Source organism: Podarcis filfolensis (assembly GCF_964270895.1).
Source record: "Podarcis filfolensis genome assembly, chromosome: 7".
In the NCBI taxonomy this organism is placed as follows: Eukaryota; Metazoa; Chordata; class Lepidosauria; order Squamata; family Lacertidae; genus Podarcis; species Podarcis filfolensis.
This window is the reverse complement of record NC_139603.1, coordinates 6961629-6979955: the sequence shown is the minus strand read 5'-3', so window position 1 is coordinate 6979955 and position 18327 is coordinate 6961629. Positions and strand designations below refer to the sequence as shown.

Sequence of the window (18327 nt, the reverse complement as noted above, 5' to 3'; positions counted from 1 at the left end):
AAGAGAGAAAACTGGTGTTTCTAATGGGTTGCAGGTTCCTTCTGGAGTCTACCCAGAAGAGACAACCTCTTAGTTGACACCTGTTCAAGGTCAAAGCAGAGCTCAGTTCTGGAAAAGGATAATAGTCTAAAACATCTTGATAAGCTGCTTCCCAGAGTTGGTTATTGCCCAATTCCATATAGCACAGAGCAGGAAAACACTCAATAGGCATAGTAATATTTTTAAATATATGTATTTTAACTGAGCAAAGCTCTTCCCTTAATTGTTGGCCACCCAGATTCTGTTTAAAAAAGAGCTGCTGATCTTGATGGTAGAGAATATAGCCTTAAAAACCCCAACAAATTCTGCAGTTTCCTAAACTTCCCAAACTCTGTGTTCATGATGGCAGGGGCAGGGAGGGGGCCCAGATCTGCAAGGGGCATTTTGCCTACAGCAGCAAAACATCCTGGTCTGCCCCTGTCCACACCTTGTTGGCTTTCTACCACCATAATTGTTTTTGGGATTAGAATTTTGTTGGGCAGAGTGGCCTCCTCACCCTGCTGCTGAACTTGCACATCTGCTAACTGACCTTAACACTTTGCCAGCCAGGGGTCCCTCTAGCTCCTAGAGGGATACTTAACAGGGTCAAGGAAGCTTATCTGCCTCCTGGCATATGTGCCTTCAGGTTGCTTTGCTCACGCTTTTTCCAGTTTTTTTATATTTTCTGTATGGTTCCCAGATGCATAATGCACATACATATTTTGGATGGTCATATTTTGGATGCCAGGAGAGAGGGCTACTTTATTTTGCAATAGCAGCTTGTGAAGAATAGCTGAAAGCTCTTTCCCCTTGTTTTTTCAGCTAGAAAGCTTACAGTACTTATTTTTCTGATAACATGGCAGAAAACACAGGGGAGGCTCTGACATGGGTTTAGCAGAGCCAAGTGCAACACAGTGGAGTAAAGGTTTTCAGACTTGCAGCATTCAAGGCACCCTTTCCACACCAACTTATTTGCAAGTTACAAAGAATTCCTGAGTATCCTAAGGAAAATGTTGTTCATATAAAACACCACCCTTTGTGATCTGTGTGTTGTCTCTCATCCATCCCCACAACAACTGTGGCTTTGCGGGAAGATGGAGAGAAATGGGCAAACTGTGTTGCAGGAAACTTTATTACCCATTGCTAGACTTTGAGGATGAATTAGATTTGGGCTGGATATTAATGTGAACCTACCTGATTTGCACTTTCTGAAACAATAAACATAGTGAAACACGGGTATCCTCCAAAATTTGCACGTATCCATCTTGTGTGACTCACTTCTCCAACCAAATAATCTGTACAAAATGTGTCTGTTAGGGGAAAGTGTGCATAAAAAGCATATAGTTGTAAACATGAAATATAATGCACTTAACATGGGGAGAAATTGGAAAAATGTATACACCAGGCAAAGCCTCATTTCCAAATTTCCATATCTGGAGAAATTTGCAGTAAAATGCTGACAAATTTCCATCAGCACTTTAAAAGAAAAACCGCAAGTATGAAGAAATGTGAAGAACGGGGGAAATGGGAAAGAGAGAAACCAGGATTGGCAGATTCTGGTATTCTCATAAAGACGGCCAAAGGATGCTTCCAGAATGCAGAATGCAGAATGGCTTCCATGAATGCAGCTTCTCATCCACTAGACTAGGAGAAACAGCAGTCTGATGAGACATTAGGGAAGGTGAGTGGTTCCTCCTTGGCTTTTATTCTGCATTCACAGAAACATTTTCACCTAGAGGTGATGTCCCCAGCTGTCGGAACCGGGGGATGAAAAGCCAGCTGGCTCGGCCCCAGCTGGAGCGTCTCCCCTCTCAGCCTTGCCGCTGCGGAGATCCATCAGTCATCCTCCCCGACGTGCATCTATGACTCAAGCTGCAGAGCAGGCTTGAGCACACATTACTCAGCAGTGTAAACTGCACAGCAGATGAGGCTTGAGGTGTGGACATGATACTAAACTACGCATTTACAGTGGTACCTCGGGGTACATATGCTTCAGGTTACAGACATTTCAGGTTACAGACTACGCTAACCCAGAAATAGTGCCTCGGGTTAAGAACTTTGCTTCAGGATGAGAACAGAAATTGTGTGGTGGCAGCGTGGCAGCAGCAGCGTGGCCCCATTAGCTAAAGTGGTATCTCAGGTTAAGAACAGTTTCAGGTTAAGAACAGACCTCCAGAATGAATTAAGTTCTTAACCCGAGGTACCACTGTATTATACATAAATCAGGACAAAGAAAACATGGCTTCTCTCCTTGCCATCTGCTCAGAGAGAGACTGAAACAAAAGCAATACAGGGCGGTAGTTCTGCTCATACCAGCAAACTGTGACATGTGACATGCAACAATCCACATATCTGCAGCAAAGGGTGGAATGGAACAGCAGCATCCTTAAGGAGTCTCCTCCAGACTTGTCTGCACCAACAGAGGCCTCCCCACTTGACCCTCTGCATGCCCTCTTAATTCACATTTTCCAGTGGAAGAATTTCAGGATTTTAACATGTAGAATTGCAGATCCAGTTCTGGTGGTGGGGATGAGAACCAAAGGGCCCAGATGTGGCTTGTGCTGATACTGTAAAAGGGAGAAAAACACCTGCCCAGATGAACCTAAATAGATGAATTGATACTACATTTTCCCTGTATACAAAAGTGCTCAACAGCTGAAGGGCTCCTTGGATCTTGGGAATAAGGCAGGGTGCTCCTTTTTCTTGATTGTGTTCTCCACGGAGTGTTGAAACGCCGTTTCTAGCATGAAGACAGCACTTCAGCAAAGGCCCTGGGAATTTGTAGGCTGCTGCAAACCAGGTGTGAAGGCGGCAAGATGTAACATCTGCAAGTAGTTTTCATGCTCAATTGCAACCTATGTATGTTGATGACACACAATTAGGCTTTTGTTTTTTGCTCTGCGTCTAGCCAGTCGAGGTTACCTACCCACCTACGTAATAATAAGCACCATTCTGCAGATGTTACCAGAATGCCCCATCCCTTTCAGGCTGGATATCATTACAAACCAAGGCAGGAGGAGGTGCTGCGTGTATTCCAATTGATTTAACACGTTTTGACCAGAGGAACATATGGATAGCATTGGAAGGCCCTGAAGCAATCTGCATTCTTACATTCCTGTAGCTGCCTTGCAGTTACTGACATGAAGGTGCATATCATTACTTGCTTTATTTAGTCCATTTATAGACTGTCGATCACTTCTCCTACCCAGGCAGTTATCCTTCCCATAGCTGTCAACTTACAGATTTGAAAATAAGGGACCAGCAGCCACGGAAATAAGGGATAAGCAGCCAAAATAAGGGATTTTCAGAGCACAGGTATGTTCAACTTCTGAGCCCCTCCGAGCCAAAGGCAGAAAGCCCAGCCAGCAGCCAAACGAAGCCTCAAGCAGTGGTTCCCACAGTGCAGCAACCCGGCAAAGGGGATGCAGCAAGGAAAACCACCGTCACCTCTCCGCTGGGAAGCGCTGAGCAAAGGCGAGTCCCCAGGCAAGGCGGCCAATTTGATCGGCACAAAGCATGCAAGCTCCACCCCCCAGTCGTTCTTAGACTCTTTATTGGGTGAGCAACGCAGCCAAGCAACACAGTTGGAGCCTCCCTCCTCCCTGGCTGGCAGGGAGGGAGGGAGAGGAGCTGCTTCCTTTGAAACCCGGGAAATTTAAGGGACCTCATCAGTAAGGGACAGCAGCGGGACACAGAGCTGGGATAAGGGACTTTCCCACCAAATAAGGGACGGTTGACAGCTATGCCTTCCACAAGGGCCAACATTGATGCCAGAATCCAGCATCGCCTGAGCTCTTCAAGTGTGGCTTTCTCCCAGCTGAAGAGCAGAGTGTTTGAGGACTGGGACATTCGCAGGGAAACTAAAATGCTTGTTTACAAAGCTATTGTACTAGCAACCTTACTGTATGCTCATGAAACATGCAACACTTATAAACGCCATCTACAACTCCTTGAAAGATTCCATCAACGGTGTCTCCAAAAATTTTTACACATCACTTGGGAAGACAGGCGAACTAATATCAGCGTACAGTGGTACCTTGGGTTAAGTACTTAATTCGTTCTGGAGGTCCATTCTTAACCTGAAACTGTTCTTAACCTGAAGCACCACTTTAGCTAATGGGGCCTCCTGCTGCCACCACACCGCCGGAGCATAATTTCTGTTCTCATCCTGAAGCAAAGTTCGTAGCCCTAGGTACTATTTCTGGGTTAGCGGAGTCTGTAACCTGAAGCGTATGTAACCTGAAGGGTATGTAACCTGAGATACCACTGGACTGGAAGAAGCAAAGATCACCAGTGTCAAAACAATGATTCTTCAACATCAACTTTGTTGGACTGGTCATGTTGTGCGAATGCCTGATGATCGTCTTCCAAAGCAACTACTCTATTCCGAACTTAAAAATGGAAAGCGTAATGCTGGTGGTCAACAAAAGAGGTTTAAAGACTGTCTCAAGGCAAGTCTAAAAAAACGTAGTATAAACACTGACAACTGGGAAACACAGGCCTGCGAGCACTCCAGTTGGAGAACAGCCTTTACCAAAGGTGTCATGGGCTTTGAAGACACTCAAACTCAGGACGCAAGGGAGAAACGTGCTAAGAGGAAGGCACACTTGGCAAACCCTCACCGTGATCAACTCCCACCCGGAAACCAATGTCCCCACTGTGGAAGGACGTGTGGATCCAGAATTGGCCTCCGCAGTCACTTACGGACTCATTGTTAAAACTGTGTTTATGGAAAACAACCTTACTTGGCTACAAATGATGGCCAAAAGAAAAGAAAGAAAGACTAGCTACAGGAAAATCGAGATACATAGATACCTAGTAAGCACCATTTCAGCTGATTAAGAAAAAACCAAGCACATTACATTGGGATGCTTGGAGGGTATGAGAAAGGAAATAAAGAAATCAATCCCCCCCCCCATTGCTGGGGTGGAAAGATGTGCTCAGGCACAAAGGAGCATGATGGCATTGAGTGGGGCTTTCGCCAAAAACAAACACCCCCCCCCCATTATCTCCCAGTTTTTGTTCTGTGCCTTGAGGTGCGGCTTCCGAGAGAGGAAACATCAGGGCAAAAAGAACAAGAGAAACCTCCTGCCCTCCGTCCGTGGCCCTTTGGACATTTACTGAAATTACGGTGGATGATGGGACAAGGCCTGCCGTGCTTGTCTGCAAGCTTCTTTTAACGCACTGGTTCCCAACGGGTGTTCATAATAATAATAATAATAATAATAATTTTTATTTATACCCCGCCCTCCCCAGCCAAGGCCGGGCTCAGATTGGCTTACAAGCAATAATAAAAACAACTTAAAAACAAAATTAAAATACAACATTAAAATATCGAAACATTAAAATATTAAAATGTAGCCTCCTCGCAGGAGGAGAAGGAAAAGAGAAAAGAAAGAGAGGGAGGGAATCAAATTGGCTCCAAGCCAAAGGCCAGGCGGAACAACTCTGTCTTACAGGCCCTGCGGAAAGAAATCAGATTCTGCAGGGCCCTGGTCTCATGAGGCAGAGCGTTCCACCAGGCCGGAGCCAGAGTTGAAAAGCATTTGGTTTAGTGGTCCCCGGGGGGCGGAGGACAGCAACGTCACATAACAAATACTGCCAAAGAGATAGCAATAGTAGGGAGTCAGTGGTTTGGCTTTTGAAAAACTGGAGGTCCGCAGTATTTAGGTAATTGGGAACCTCTGGCGCAAAGGAAGTGTTATGTACTGAGTTGAATAGGATCCAAACTGCAGCAGTCTGATTGGTCCTAGAACAATAGGATTCAGAATGCAGCAGTCTGATTGGTCCTAGAGCAATGCAGCAGTATGATTGGTTGGCAGGAACCACCCAATCATGCTCCAGATATAAGTGAATCCACAACCTGATTGGCTTACAGTAGAATTCCAGAATTAGCCAATCATGTGCAGCCCATTGTGTAAATAATGTATATAAAGCAGATACTTTGAGGGGACTTTCATTCATTCATTCCTCCTCACCACTATGAGCTGAATAAAGAGCATGAAATCACTTGCGACTCTGAGTATATTTCAGGAAGCTTTCTGGCAGCGTGAACCATAAAGGTTTATTCAGATTTGCGTGCACAAGGACAGAGGCCATGCGAAATGAGATATTATGCCAATCAGGAGAAATTCTGCAGTCTTTCATCTTTTCTCCTCCTGCTTTCCTCCCCGCTCACAGCCTTTTTTTTTAAAAAAAAAGTCAGACACTTAGCAAAGGTTCTCAACAACAGGCAGGTCACATGTGGAAAAGAGAGCATCAGAGTGAGAGAAGGCCTCTGTTCCTCTCCCCCCCCCCATTAATGATGGGGTGGTGTGATTTGTATGTTCTTAGCTCTTCAATTATCTCACCGTATTTTTCAGTTTTTCATTAGTAAGTGCTGGAGAGAGAAAAACACACACACACCATATTATATATATATTTACAGTGGTACCTCGGGTTGCAGACGCTTCAGCTTACGGACTCCGCTAACCCAGAAATAGTACCTCAGGTTAAGAACTTTGCTTCAGGATGAGAACAGAAATCGTGTGGCAGCAGCAGGAGGCCCCATTAGCTAAAGTGGTGCTTCAGGTTAAGAACGGTTTCAGGTTAAGAACGGACCTCCGGAGCGAATTAAGTACTTAACCCGAGGTACCACTGTATATATATTAAACAATATAATCTAGCCAAATGCCATGCAACTGCTTCTTATATTTAAGGATGTAAAATTGCTAATGCAGGAGACTAACGTTCTTTGGAGATAAGCTTAGTTGCTATGGTGAGGAAGGTCTCTGCCATTCATTGCAAAAAAAGGTGGCATCCATAGCACGATCCATCAGAATATATTTTTGCTATTGAAGTAAGTGCAATTCACGAACATACTGCAGACTGCGTGAGATGTATGCTTCTCTTGTGATATATGCATATATAAACACACACATAGATGTGAAGTCTTCACCCATTTTAAAATGCATAACTGTTTTCTCTACTGCTGAAGAAAAATGGGAAGGGGTTAGAGCTTATTTTTTGTAGATAACAGCAATCCTTAAATAAACAAAGCTTCATTTAACATTCAAATTAAAAAAAAAATGCATGTCACTAGTTGGCTCAGTGAAAATCAGTAGCTTTAGTTAGCTTTTTTAAATTTTAAACTTTATCTTGTAGGCTCTAATGATCTGCATTTGCTTCTGAAATGTATGCAGGCAATAATCTGCAATAAATTGGTGATTTTCAGCACTTAGGACTTGCTGCTGAATATTAAACAGAATAGCAGTGTGTTTGTCAACAACCAATTCTTGAGAGGTTTATTGCTTTTGTTAATGATAAACAAACCATTTATATCACTACGAGACATTTAAAAAGAGGGGAGTATTTAGAAATATTTAGCGGCTAGAAGATAGATATAGATAGATACAGAGATACACAGTCATGGGTAAAGTTCTTTTCATTGTAAAGGTCAACACTACTTCCAGAAATCACTTGAGACCATAACTGTTCATTTTCAGAAACAACAGCTTTTGTCAGCCTGGTGCCTTCCAGATTTTTTGGGGGCTACAACTTGTAGGATGCTCTCCCCAGAGAGGTTTGTTACATATCCTTAGGTACCCGGCAAAAAGAAGCCTCTTATTCAGCCTTTGGCTAATTAAACCATCTACGGCCTTTTTGTTACTGTGCCATAGCATTCTTGTGCTTTTAGACTATAGACTGCCGTGTGATCCTCTGCTGAAGGGGGGGTATAAAATAAATAAATTAAATAAAACAAAACAAAACAAAAACCCTCCTCCTCCGTGACAATTGGCACCCAGGGTGCTGCTGAAGGGAGGTCCCCCAAGATCTGGAGAACACCAGGATGAGTTATGGGTACATAGGCAGAAATAGGAAGGGAAATCTCAAAAGGCAACCAGCTCAAAAAAGAAGGCAGCAGCTCCGTAAGATATGAAAGCCTAAAATAAACCTTCATATTTCATTATTGAAAGACTGCAAAGAGGAGCCTAGGTGGGGATTTCTAAGGAAACGATGTACAGTGGTACCTTGGGTTAAGAACTTAAAAAATAATTAACAGAGGTCAGCCAGAAGCTAAACACACACATGCCGAGAGAAGGTCCAAATATATAAAGTTAATCTTGATTCTCTGCAGCTGTATTTTTCTGCAATCTTCTTGTCCCTTATTACAGTGGTACCTCGGGTTAAGTACTTAATTCATTCTGGAGGTCCGTTCTTAACCTGAAACTGTTCTTAACCTGAAGCACCACTTTAGCTAATGGGGCCTCCTGCTGCGTACGTAACCCGAGGTACCACGGTACCAGGCTTCTTCCAGTGGAACTAAACCCATAAATAGATGGAATGTTTTTATGCAGAACAGGTTGTAGCCAAGGAGTTGGTTATTATTATTAATAATAATAATAATAATAATAATAATAATAATAATAAAATTTACTTATACCCTGCCCTCCCCAGCCAAGGCCGGGCTCAGGGCGGCTAACAAGCAATAATAAAAACAAGTTGAATGAATACAACTTAAAAACAAGACTAAAATACAACATTAAAATGCAGCCTCATCACAGGAGGAGAAAGGAAAAAAGAAAGAAGGGGAGGGAATCAAATTGACTCCAAGCCAAAGGCCAGGCGGAACAACTCTGTCTTACAGGCCCTGCGGAAAGAAATCAGATCCTGCAAGGCCCTGGTCTCATGAGACAGAGCGTTCCACCAGGCTGGGGCCAGTGTTGAAAAGGCCCTGGCTCTGGTTGAGACTAATCTGACTTCCTTAGGGCCCGGGACCTCCAGGGTGTTGCTATTTATGGACCTTAAGGTCCTCTGTGGGGCATACCGGGAGAGGCGGTCCCGTAAGTACAAGGGTCCTGGACTTCATATGCTGCTTTCTCTTCACATGAATCCCAAAGCAGCTTACAAACAATAAATAACAATAACTTAAGAAAACATCACAAGTGCAGCACAAATCATATAATATAATTAACGAAACAACAATAAAGCAATTGCCATGTATAAAAACACTACTGGCAAACCAGCAACTAAAAATAGTCTATACATCACAATTACAGCATAAATCCTATTATATTATTAATGAATCATCAACAAAGCATGTAAAAGTATAAAATGGTATTGAGAAAAGAGCAACTAAAAATAAGCTTAACACAATTATGTACACACACACACACACTTCCTCCTCCAAATATCTCATTCATGACCTCCAAGTAAGGTGTACTTCTTAGTTATTAAGTTAAGCTTGTGACCTGTCCTTCCGACAAGGGACATTTGAGGCAGCCACCAGCAACAGCAAATTCTCCTTTCCAGCTCCTGATTCTATTAAATCAAAGCTATTACTGCAGGCTTTACAGGTGTACAAGAGTTTTTCCAGTCCTCTAGGAACTAGCAGCGTGGTTTGCATGTTGGTGCTGGGGGTGGCAGCAAGTTTGTGTGACCGTACTGAAAGGACCATTGACACATGGATAAGGACAGAGAAGCTGCCAGGTGCCAACTCTCTCCAGATTGTCAGAAATGAGACAGAGATTTGAGAGGCTGGACATGGGACTTTCAGCACACGCACTTCTCTGAAACGAGGGGCAGATGCACCTGTTAATTTAGGTTTTCTTAATTTCTCATTTTTCCAATCTTTATTTATTTATTTTTTTAAAAGATATTTATTGGAGTTTTACAAAGACATTAATTTAAAAGATCATATAAAAAGAAAGAAATACAATAAAAGAAACATAGAAAAATACATAAAATAAGAAAAGGAAAATAAAAACAAATCCATTTTTGTAACCCTAACTCATTATCGTATTTCCTTGGCCTCCTCACACCTCCCCTTTTTGTATTCCCATTTAAATAATCAAATCAGCAAATCCTTACCCTCTTTCGTTTATCTTAACTCTATATCTTAACATATTATAACTCTATATTTTCATCCATTTATCAATTCATTTTTGCATATTCTTATTAACTTTGTTGCTAATGCCACTTATTTTCAATCCAACATCATTTTAACATTCATTAATTTTACAGTGTTTCTGAAGATAGTCTTTAAATTTCTTCCAGTCTTCTTCCACCAACTCTTCTCCCAGGTCACGGATTCTGCCAGTCATTTCCGCCAATTCCATATAATCCATCACCTTCATCTGCCACTCTTCCAGGGTGGGTAGCTCTTGTGTCTTTCAATACTTTGCAATAAGTATTCTTGCTGCTGTTGTTGCATACATAAAGAAAGTTCTATCTTTCTTTGGCACCAATTGGCCGACTATACCCAGGAGAAAGACCTCTGGTTTCTTCAGGAAGGTATATTTAAATACCTTTTTCATTTCATTATATATCATCTCCCAGAAAGCCTTAATCTTTGGGCACGTCCACCAAAGGTGAAAGAATGTACCTTCATTTTCTTTACATTTCCAACATTTATTATCGGGCAAATGATATATTTTTGCAAGCTTGACTGGTGTCATGTACCACCTGTAAATCATTTTCATAATATTCTCTCTTAAGGCATTACATGCCGTAAATTTCATACCGGTGGTCCACAACTGTTCCCAGTCAGCAAACATAATGTTATGACCAATATCTTGTGCCCATCATTTTTCCGATCTTTAATTGTCGTCCACATACCTGCAGTAATCTCCTTTAAAAAAAATCCTTACAGAATCCATCAGCATTTTAATGTGAATTTCTCCTAATAAGCACATGTTTGTATACCGTTAAGTTTCATTCAATTGTTCATTTTTATTTACACTTCCCCCTTAATGTAGGCATTTCTGCAAACATTGTTTGGTTCCAGAACTGCATTGCAAAATTCGGAGAAGTGTGAATTTCAAAGCATGGCTGTGCTTAAGTTCCCATATTGTTTTAATGCAAACTGAATTGAATTCATGCCCCACCACATAGAGAAACATCATCTGGTTGCATGGGATGGAAGCGGGGAGGATTTTGGCATGAAAGGTCTCCATACCAAGGCCCCTGCAGTGGAGACAAGGAGCCCATGTTCAGTTTGCTACATTCATTACAGTCATGTTCCTGCCATTCTGAATTTTAGTGTGTGTATGTGTGTGGATTTTGTTTTGTTTCTTGGTAACCCGCTTTGAGGATTTTACAAACAAGGGGTGTATAATTTCATGAAATAAAATCAATAAATAAATGCAATATATAAAATAATTTCACACAGACCAAGATGATTAAGGGTTTTGGTTTAAACGCTCCAGTCTTCTCTCCAGTTGGGGGCTTCGCACAACCTTATCAATTCACAAACAGAAAAAGTGGGTGGGTCACGGCAGCTGGCCAATCGACAGTTTAGCATTTTGTGCCCCCTGGTGTTCTGCAGAGAAGCTAGAACGAAGCCATATTTTCTTCCCATTTAATTCAGAGCAGTTGACCAAAAAAATGTCCATTTCAAACCACAACCTAATTTCTAATATATAACAGAAGTAATTAGAGTGGAGCTAGATAAAGAGGATTACAAGTTCTAAAAGTCCCAAGGGAAATCAGTTGGAAGGATTTTGAGACTATGACAACATCTCAAGTAAAACGGAGCAGAATAAAATCTCCTCCTGCTCCTGCTGGGAGGGATTTGCTGAGTTGGCAAAGTCTCCATTAGTTTGTTATCCCGTGTGTTGAATTCTAAAAAATTAAATCATCTCTAGGAAATATGAAAACTGCTGCTGTGTGCCCCTAGTATGAGGCATTATTTACAGCAGGAATGAGGAGCCTGTGGCCCTCCAGATGTTGTTGAATTTCAGTTCTCATCAGCTCCAGCTGGCATGGCCAACAGTCAGGGATGGCGGGGTTGTAATTCAAGAATGTCTGGATGTCCACAAATTTGCCACCCTTGCTTAATGGAGCTACTGCCTCTTAGCAGTTTTCCCCGGCCTCCTGTTGTCATGATGACAATCCTGATAGACCCAGGAACCAATACGTCTGTTCTGGGCATGCTCAGATCTGTTTCCTTGAAGGCCACACCTGCACACTAGCAAAGCTCTGGGCTAGCTTTGTAGTTTCATTATTTCACTGTTTGTGTGAGTGAGCTCCACTGGACAGACAGTGAGTCTCTTTTTTGTAAAATAAATTGAGGGTTTTGTTTTTACTTTTACCATTTTAAAAAATAATTGGCTTGATTGTGATGGCAAGGTTTAAAAAAAATGTTTTTGCCACATTTCCTGCAGAAGTTCACCCTCATTAAAAGTGGATGGAATTGTAAAACAGAGTATGAACAGTTTTTTAAAAAACCCAGCTTTGCTTGGTGCTACTGTTTAACATTTGTGATTTTCCCACATGCTGCTTTTTTCTGTTTGCTCGCCCCCATTCTGTGTCCTTTATTCACTTCAGGCCTTGATGCTGTTTGGTTTATCTGTCCGTGGATAGTGTTAATGAGCATGCTGGATTTGAGCCTTGCCTGCAGGAGGTGCGGTTGGGGACCCATGGAGGGGCTCCTCAAACTGCTGAGGCCTTGAGATCTCCCATGCACCTGAGAATTCACTAAAATCAAACAAGGCCAGAGAACCTCAGTCAGATGCAATTGGCAGTGACAGTTCTTTCATACAAATTAATGTGTGCTTTGGGATGGAGGACGGTCGTGCCATTTAGATTAGGGAGAACATTTAGATTAGGGGTTGAATCAAGAAAGTCACGGAAGCTGGTATGAGTTGAATCACCATGATGCAGAAGAAGAAGAAGAGTTTGGATTTGATATCCCACTTTATCACTACCCAAAGGAGTCTCAAAGCGGCTAACATTCTCCTTTCCCTTCCTCCCCCACAACAAACTTCAAAGAGAGACTTCAAAGAAGTGTGACTGGCCCAAGGTCACCCAGCAGCTGCATGTGGAGGAGCAGGGAAGCGAACCTGGTTCCCCAGATTACAAGTCCACCACTCTTAACCACTACACCACACTGGCTCAGAAGAAGTGGCAGTGCTGGATGTTAGGTTCAAATTCCCTTTTCCCTTATAAGAAAGGGAGGGAATCACACTTCCATAGCAACACACTCAGAAAGAGAGACAGAAGCTCTATGCATGCACTCTAAACCCCTCTCTCGATGAGGGAGAGTGAGAATGGGGTTCCTAGTTCCACACACTTGCATGGTTCCTGCCAACACCCATGGGTGGAGGAGTAATGTCTGCAGCAGAGCGCCTTCGCTGGTCTCCACTCTCCACGGGTTTTAGAAGCTGCATGTGTTTGAGCGAATCATGGAGATGACAAAATGTGGGACTGTGATCAAGCCAGCGAACTCACAATATCTCTGTGCTATCTACCCTCCTGTTGTTGTTGTTTAGTCGTTTAGTCGTGTCCGACTCTTTGTGATTCCATGGATCAGAGCACGCCAGGCACTCCTGTCTTCCTCTGCCTCCCGCAGTTTGGTCAAACTCATGCTGGTAGCTTCGAGAACACTATCCAACCATCTCGTCCTCTGTTGTCCCCTTCTCCTTGTGCCCTCCATCTTTCCCCACATCAGGGTCTTTTCCAGGGAGTCTTCTCTTCTCATGAGGTGGCCAAAGTATTGGAGCCTCAGCTTCAGGATCTGTCCTTCCAGTGAGCACTCAGCGCTGGTTTCCTTAAGAATGGATAGGTTTGATCTTCTTGTAGATAGTCTTTACTCCTTGCCAGTCCTACGAACACTCCTATGTAAATACTGCTTTCAAAGGAAGAACGTGAAAAAACACTCACTTGAGTTCAAATGAGTTTCTCATTACTCTTCAATTGAACCAGCCTTCACCCCTTAAGCCAGATCAATATTAGATCCATTTCTTTGTACTTTATGATACACAAAAATTTAAAACACAACAGCTGCCTTTAAATTGAGGGATTTACGGCTGCCAGGTTGTTTGCATCTGCAGGTTCTCTAATTGATCGCTCACGGGATTCTTGTTCTCCTAATTGGGTCTGGAGGCCATTGTGCCTCAGGACTGCCACATCTTTGCCAACATTAGTCACTGCGGTTTGGGTTTTGCAGGCAATGGAAGAAGAGGAAGTTGCTACTCAGGTGGAGCAAGCAAGAGCCTGCGAAGGAAGCAAATGTTTCAGAATGACTCAGGACATTTTTCAGGGGTGTCTGAAGAGCTGTTTATGGGACCCAAAGCGGGGAAATTGAAGTTGTGCTGTGGGGATCCTCTCTCACCAGCATAAAATGTTCTGTTGAAAAACTGGAGCTGTTGAAGAAACTCTCCACACAGTCAATAAAGTTATTAAGACCTGAGGCTAGAATTGCTATACATTTTCACGTAAAGAACATTTTTGAGGGATGCAAAGAAAGAAACTAACGAAAATTTCAATAAGATGGCAGAAAGTCTCGTGGCACCTAAAAGATTAGCAGGTTTATTATAGCTTCCACTTCCAAGGACTGGAAATCAACTCCATTAGAACCGTCGGTTGAACTGACCCAAGCAGGATGATTAAGGTCTGTGTGGAGATAAACTTTAACCAAAAGTATGCTTTATGGAGACCGAGAAGCAATAAGAGCTTTTGGGAATGGCGCAGCAATTAATTCGGAGTCGCCATCTTGCCAAAGGATTTATAGCCAGGAGGAAGAACGGATTTGTTTTCAGACTGCATTCCTAGTGAATCTCCTCAGAGGTTTTGAGAAAGGAGGCAGATTGGTGAAGATTTAGACTGTTTTGATGTATGGAAGTGATGTTATATGGAAAACGTCTGGATATGGCTACTGGATAAAAAAAATAATAATATCCACGCAGGATTACAAAATGTTCTAACCACCTTGCGGATACTATCAGAGGTCACAAAGAGAAAGGAAAAATATATGAAAATAACAACAAGAGATGTGGAAAAATAATAAGAAAGGACTGGATAGTACTGTGAACATCATAAGGTTAGATTTGTGGGCATTAAAACAGCAGTAAGAAGCAAGAAGTTGATTGGATCCCTTCGGAACTTGAAATATGGGTACCCCCAACAAAAATTTAAAATTCAGCTGTGTAATTTGGAATTTATGTAATTTGGTTTGATTTGATGTGATTGGTCGGTTAATAAAAAATTATTCTTAAAAAAAAAGGAAATCAACTCCATTGTTGTTTTGTTGTAACAAATGAAGGAAGCAACACAAGAGGCATTGAGTTGAACGGCATCAAAGATCCATTCACCATCAGGGCTGTTGCTGGCATTTTCCTTTCCTCCTCTGAGTCCATCTCCATCTTGGCTTCCTTAGCCAGCCAGTTGTAGACATAAATGCACATGTCCTTTTTTTTAACACTTCCTGTCCCCTCCCTCCTGCTTCCCATTAGCCATTGTTTTGGGCTGATGATGCCCCACAATGTTACTTAGAGGAGATGACCTTCCACACCTGGAAACTGCATTTCCAGACATTTCCAGTACATATACACAGACAGCAGATGTAAGGATGTATACTGCTAGAGTGATACTTTTGTGACTGTGGACACAATACAGTGGCAGTCCATTGTGTAGTATCCTGTCCTTTTTGTCAGGTTCCTACAGAAAAATGTTTTAGGAGTCTGATTCATGGCAGTTTAATTATCTGATTCTGATAAGATCTGCTTTGTGTTGGCTGACTTGGACAAATACATATCTTACAATTATGCAATGCCTATAAAAGCTTCTGAATAAATCTGCAAGAGAGAGGATTTCCGTTGGGCACTATCTGTTGCTTGTATCGTGCTGAGGTGACCAATCTAAGTAAGTATATTTTGGTTGTCTTGCCCCTGATATTTTGTATTCGCACCAGTTTTTAAAATATTTTTGTGCTGACCTTTGGCTTCACTTTTCCCATCCTACTCTCAGCTCAATGATGCTTTCTCAGTTGTCATGAGGGACCTAATTCTGCCAGATACAAAACAGCTGGGTGACCAACTTTCCTTGGTGCAAAGTTTTGAATTATACAAACTCTTGCCTATTTAGAAACAAATATTTTCACCACTTCAGACAGTAGCTTGGTTACAAAATGTTTCACAACAGCGTGACCAGGACTTCAACTGATGCAAAACCACAGAACTCTGTTCATTGTCAGTTATACTCAATGTGATCACGTTGCCAAAATTTCACAAATAGACCAAGAGATTAGAAAGATTGCCTTGGGCTTGCCCTGAATCCTCATTGCTGGTGTCCTTGTCCATACGCATATTTCTGGAACCATCCATACAAGGTCCATAGCGTGTCTTCTGCTACATACACTCACATGCTGCGGTGCTCAGCATATCCGTCTCTCCACACCCCACAAGAAACAAAGCAAACCACAGAATTTGCTGACTTGAAACTGTCTCTTAAGATTTGGATATCTGACGTTCCTTGTTATGCAAATGTGTGAGGCCGGCAGGCTGAGATTGCACGGATGCAATAAGAGTGTTGTAATAACTGGGAAACGCAGTTCTCTGATGCCAACAATCTGTCTTAAGACCGAAGATGTTTTCTGTGGCTGCTGTCAGAGTGAGAGCCACATGCGCTGGGCTGAACTCCCTCTGCCCCTTCACATAGGAGAAATCAGGATGTAAATCTATATGCCGGTGAGCTGGTAGCTGCTCATCTCTCAGGAGTTAAATAACCGCCTGCAAGTTGCCTTTCATCTTTCTGGGCTAATTCATGTTGTGAATTTATATCCCTGTTTATGGGTTTCTCCTTGCAATCGCTGGCTTCTGGCTTTCTTTGTAAATTATATGGGTGGCCATTTGCATGTAAATGTGTTGTACATGGAACATTGTCATTATACATATTTTACTTATTTTACTATGTGGGTTGATAAGATGATCCTCCCTCCTTTGCAATTAATTTTACTCATAAGAGTTCCAGGAAAACAAATTACATAACAAACTAATTAAAGGCACCTGACGCAGAGGAGAACAAGCAGCTGAAGGACTTACATGAGTCTTGCTAGACTGGGAGGTAATGGGTGCAAGAAGGGATTTATGGAGTTGGGTCAGAAACTCCCAGAGAAGATGAAAGTAAGTTATTTTACCTCGGACTAAGCAGTTTGACACAAGGCCCATATTTCCCCTCTTTTATCTGTATGAAATGGAAGAAATAAAACCATGAGCAGAACAAACTCTTCTTAAAATATTGTAAATTGGGAGCAAGCTAGCAAGGAAAAATTATCTCCATTTGTTCAGGGTAAGGGAGGGCCTTGGAGAGCCATTGCCAGCCAAAGCGAATGCTCAAATAGTCTGACCCCAGCAGCTTCCTCTGTGCCGAGGAATAAACCTATTGAAACTCAGCATTTGTGTAAGATTCGAGGGATGGTTTGGAATGTGTGTCAGAACCTGATCGGGTTCCAGATTGGAGCAAAGGCCCAAGGGATCCAGCCACATAAAGGGGACACAGGAGCTCTCCACTCCACAGTGATTCCCTTATTTGATAAAGTCTTACGATTTTAACTTGGGGTTTCCAACATGGTAACACCAGACACCTTGCTCCTTCCGTTGTTGTTTTTAAGTGTGTGTGTGTATGTGTGTGTGTGTGTGTGTATCTGCTTACTCTTTTGTTTTTTATTGGTTTTGTGTGTGTGTGTGTTTTGCTTGTTGCTTCAAGTAGGGGGTTCTGAGCACCACTAGTTTCTCTCTTTTGAAACGGAGATTTCGGGGTGACCATGACAGTTAATAAAATAACCATTACTTTTATAGTCCGTTTGTCTTCCAAGATGGCGGCACATTCATACGCTGTGGCTCTGAGCTCCCAATCGTGTAATCTCGCGGTATACAAGTTGTACAAGTGACAATAAAGTATTTCAAGTCAATCTATAAATAAGCCGTTTTGTCTGTGATCCCAGTAGTTCTTGGCTCAGCACGGAGAGGCAGGAACAGGGCAGGTGCGTGCCTGACTCTGCTCGGCAAGCATCTCTTCCGAAATTCCTGACACAGGCACAGCACACCTTGAGCAGGTGGAGGAGACTTGCGCGGCAGACGGGAGTTGTTGTGCTGAAAGTGGTTTGCCTAAGACCAGGTGGGCAACATGTGAGCCAGGGGTGAGCTGATTGTACCTCATCGTCTTGGCACATAGACTACACCAGCTGCCCGTGTTGCTTTTTAGCCATGTCTTGGCATTCGTTTTCCTCCAGTTTCCTTCCCCCCTCACATTGAGAGCAAGCAATATGGAACGAGCCCACCCATGCTGCTTCCTCAGATGCAAAATAGATCAGGTTAAGTAGGCCTGGAGGGATACTGAGAGCTGATTTCACAATATTGTGGCTCACTAAATACTTGATGGGAAGTCACTGGGGAAGGGGAATTTTCCTCTGGATTTTTGTACTGTAGAAATCTCCTATCACAGTAACACTTCCCTTTCTCCTTCATGGGTGGAAATAAATATATTTGGAAACGGGCGGTTACCGTGGTTCCATGGCAATGGGAGTCCAATAAAACAGATATTTTATTGTAG

The 18327-nt window shown here is 42.6% G+C and overlaps 1 protein-coding gene across 3 annotated transcripts in view; it reads left to right on the top strand.

The window, feature by feature from the left end:
* The window catches only part of DGKH (diacylglycerol kinase eta), a 764231-nt gene that overhangs the window by 390350 nt on the left and 355554 nt on the right, over positions 1 to 18327 (top strand). The gene's annotated exons all lie outside the window — the stretch shown is intronic.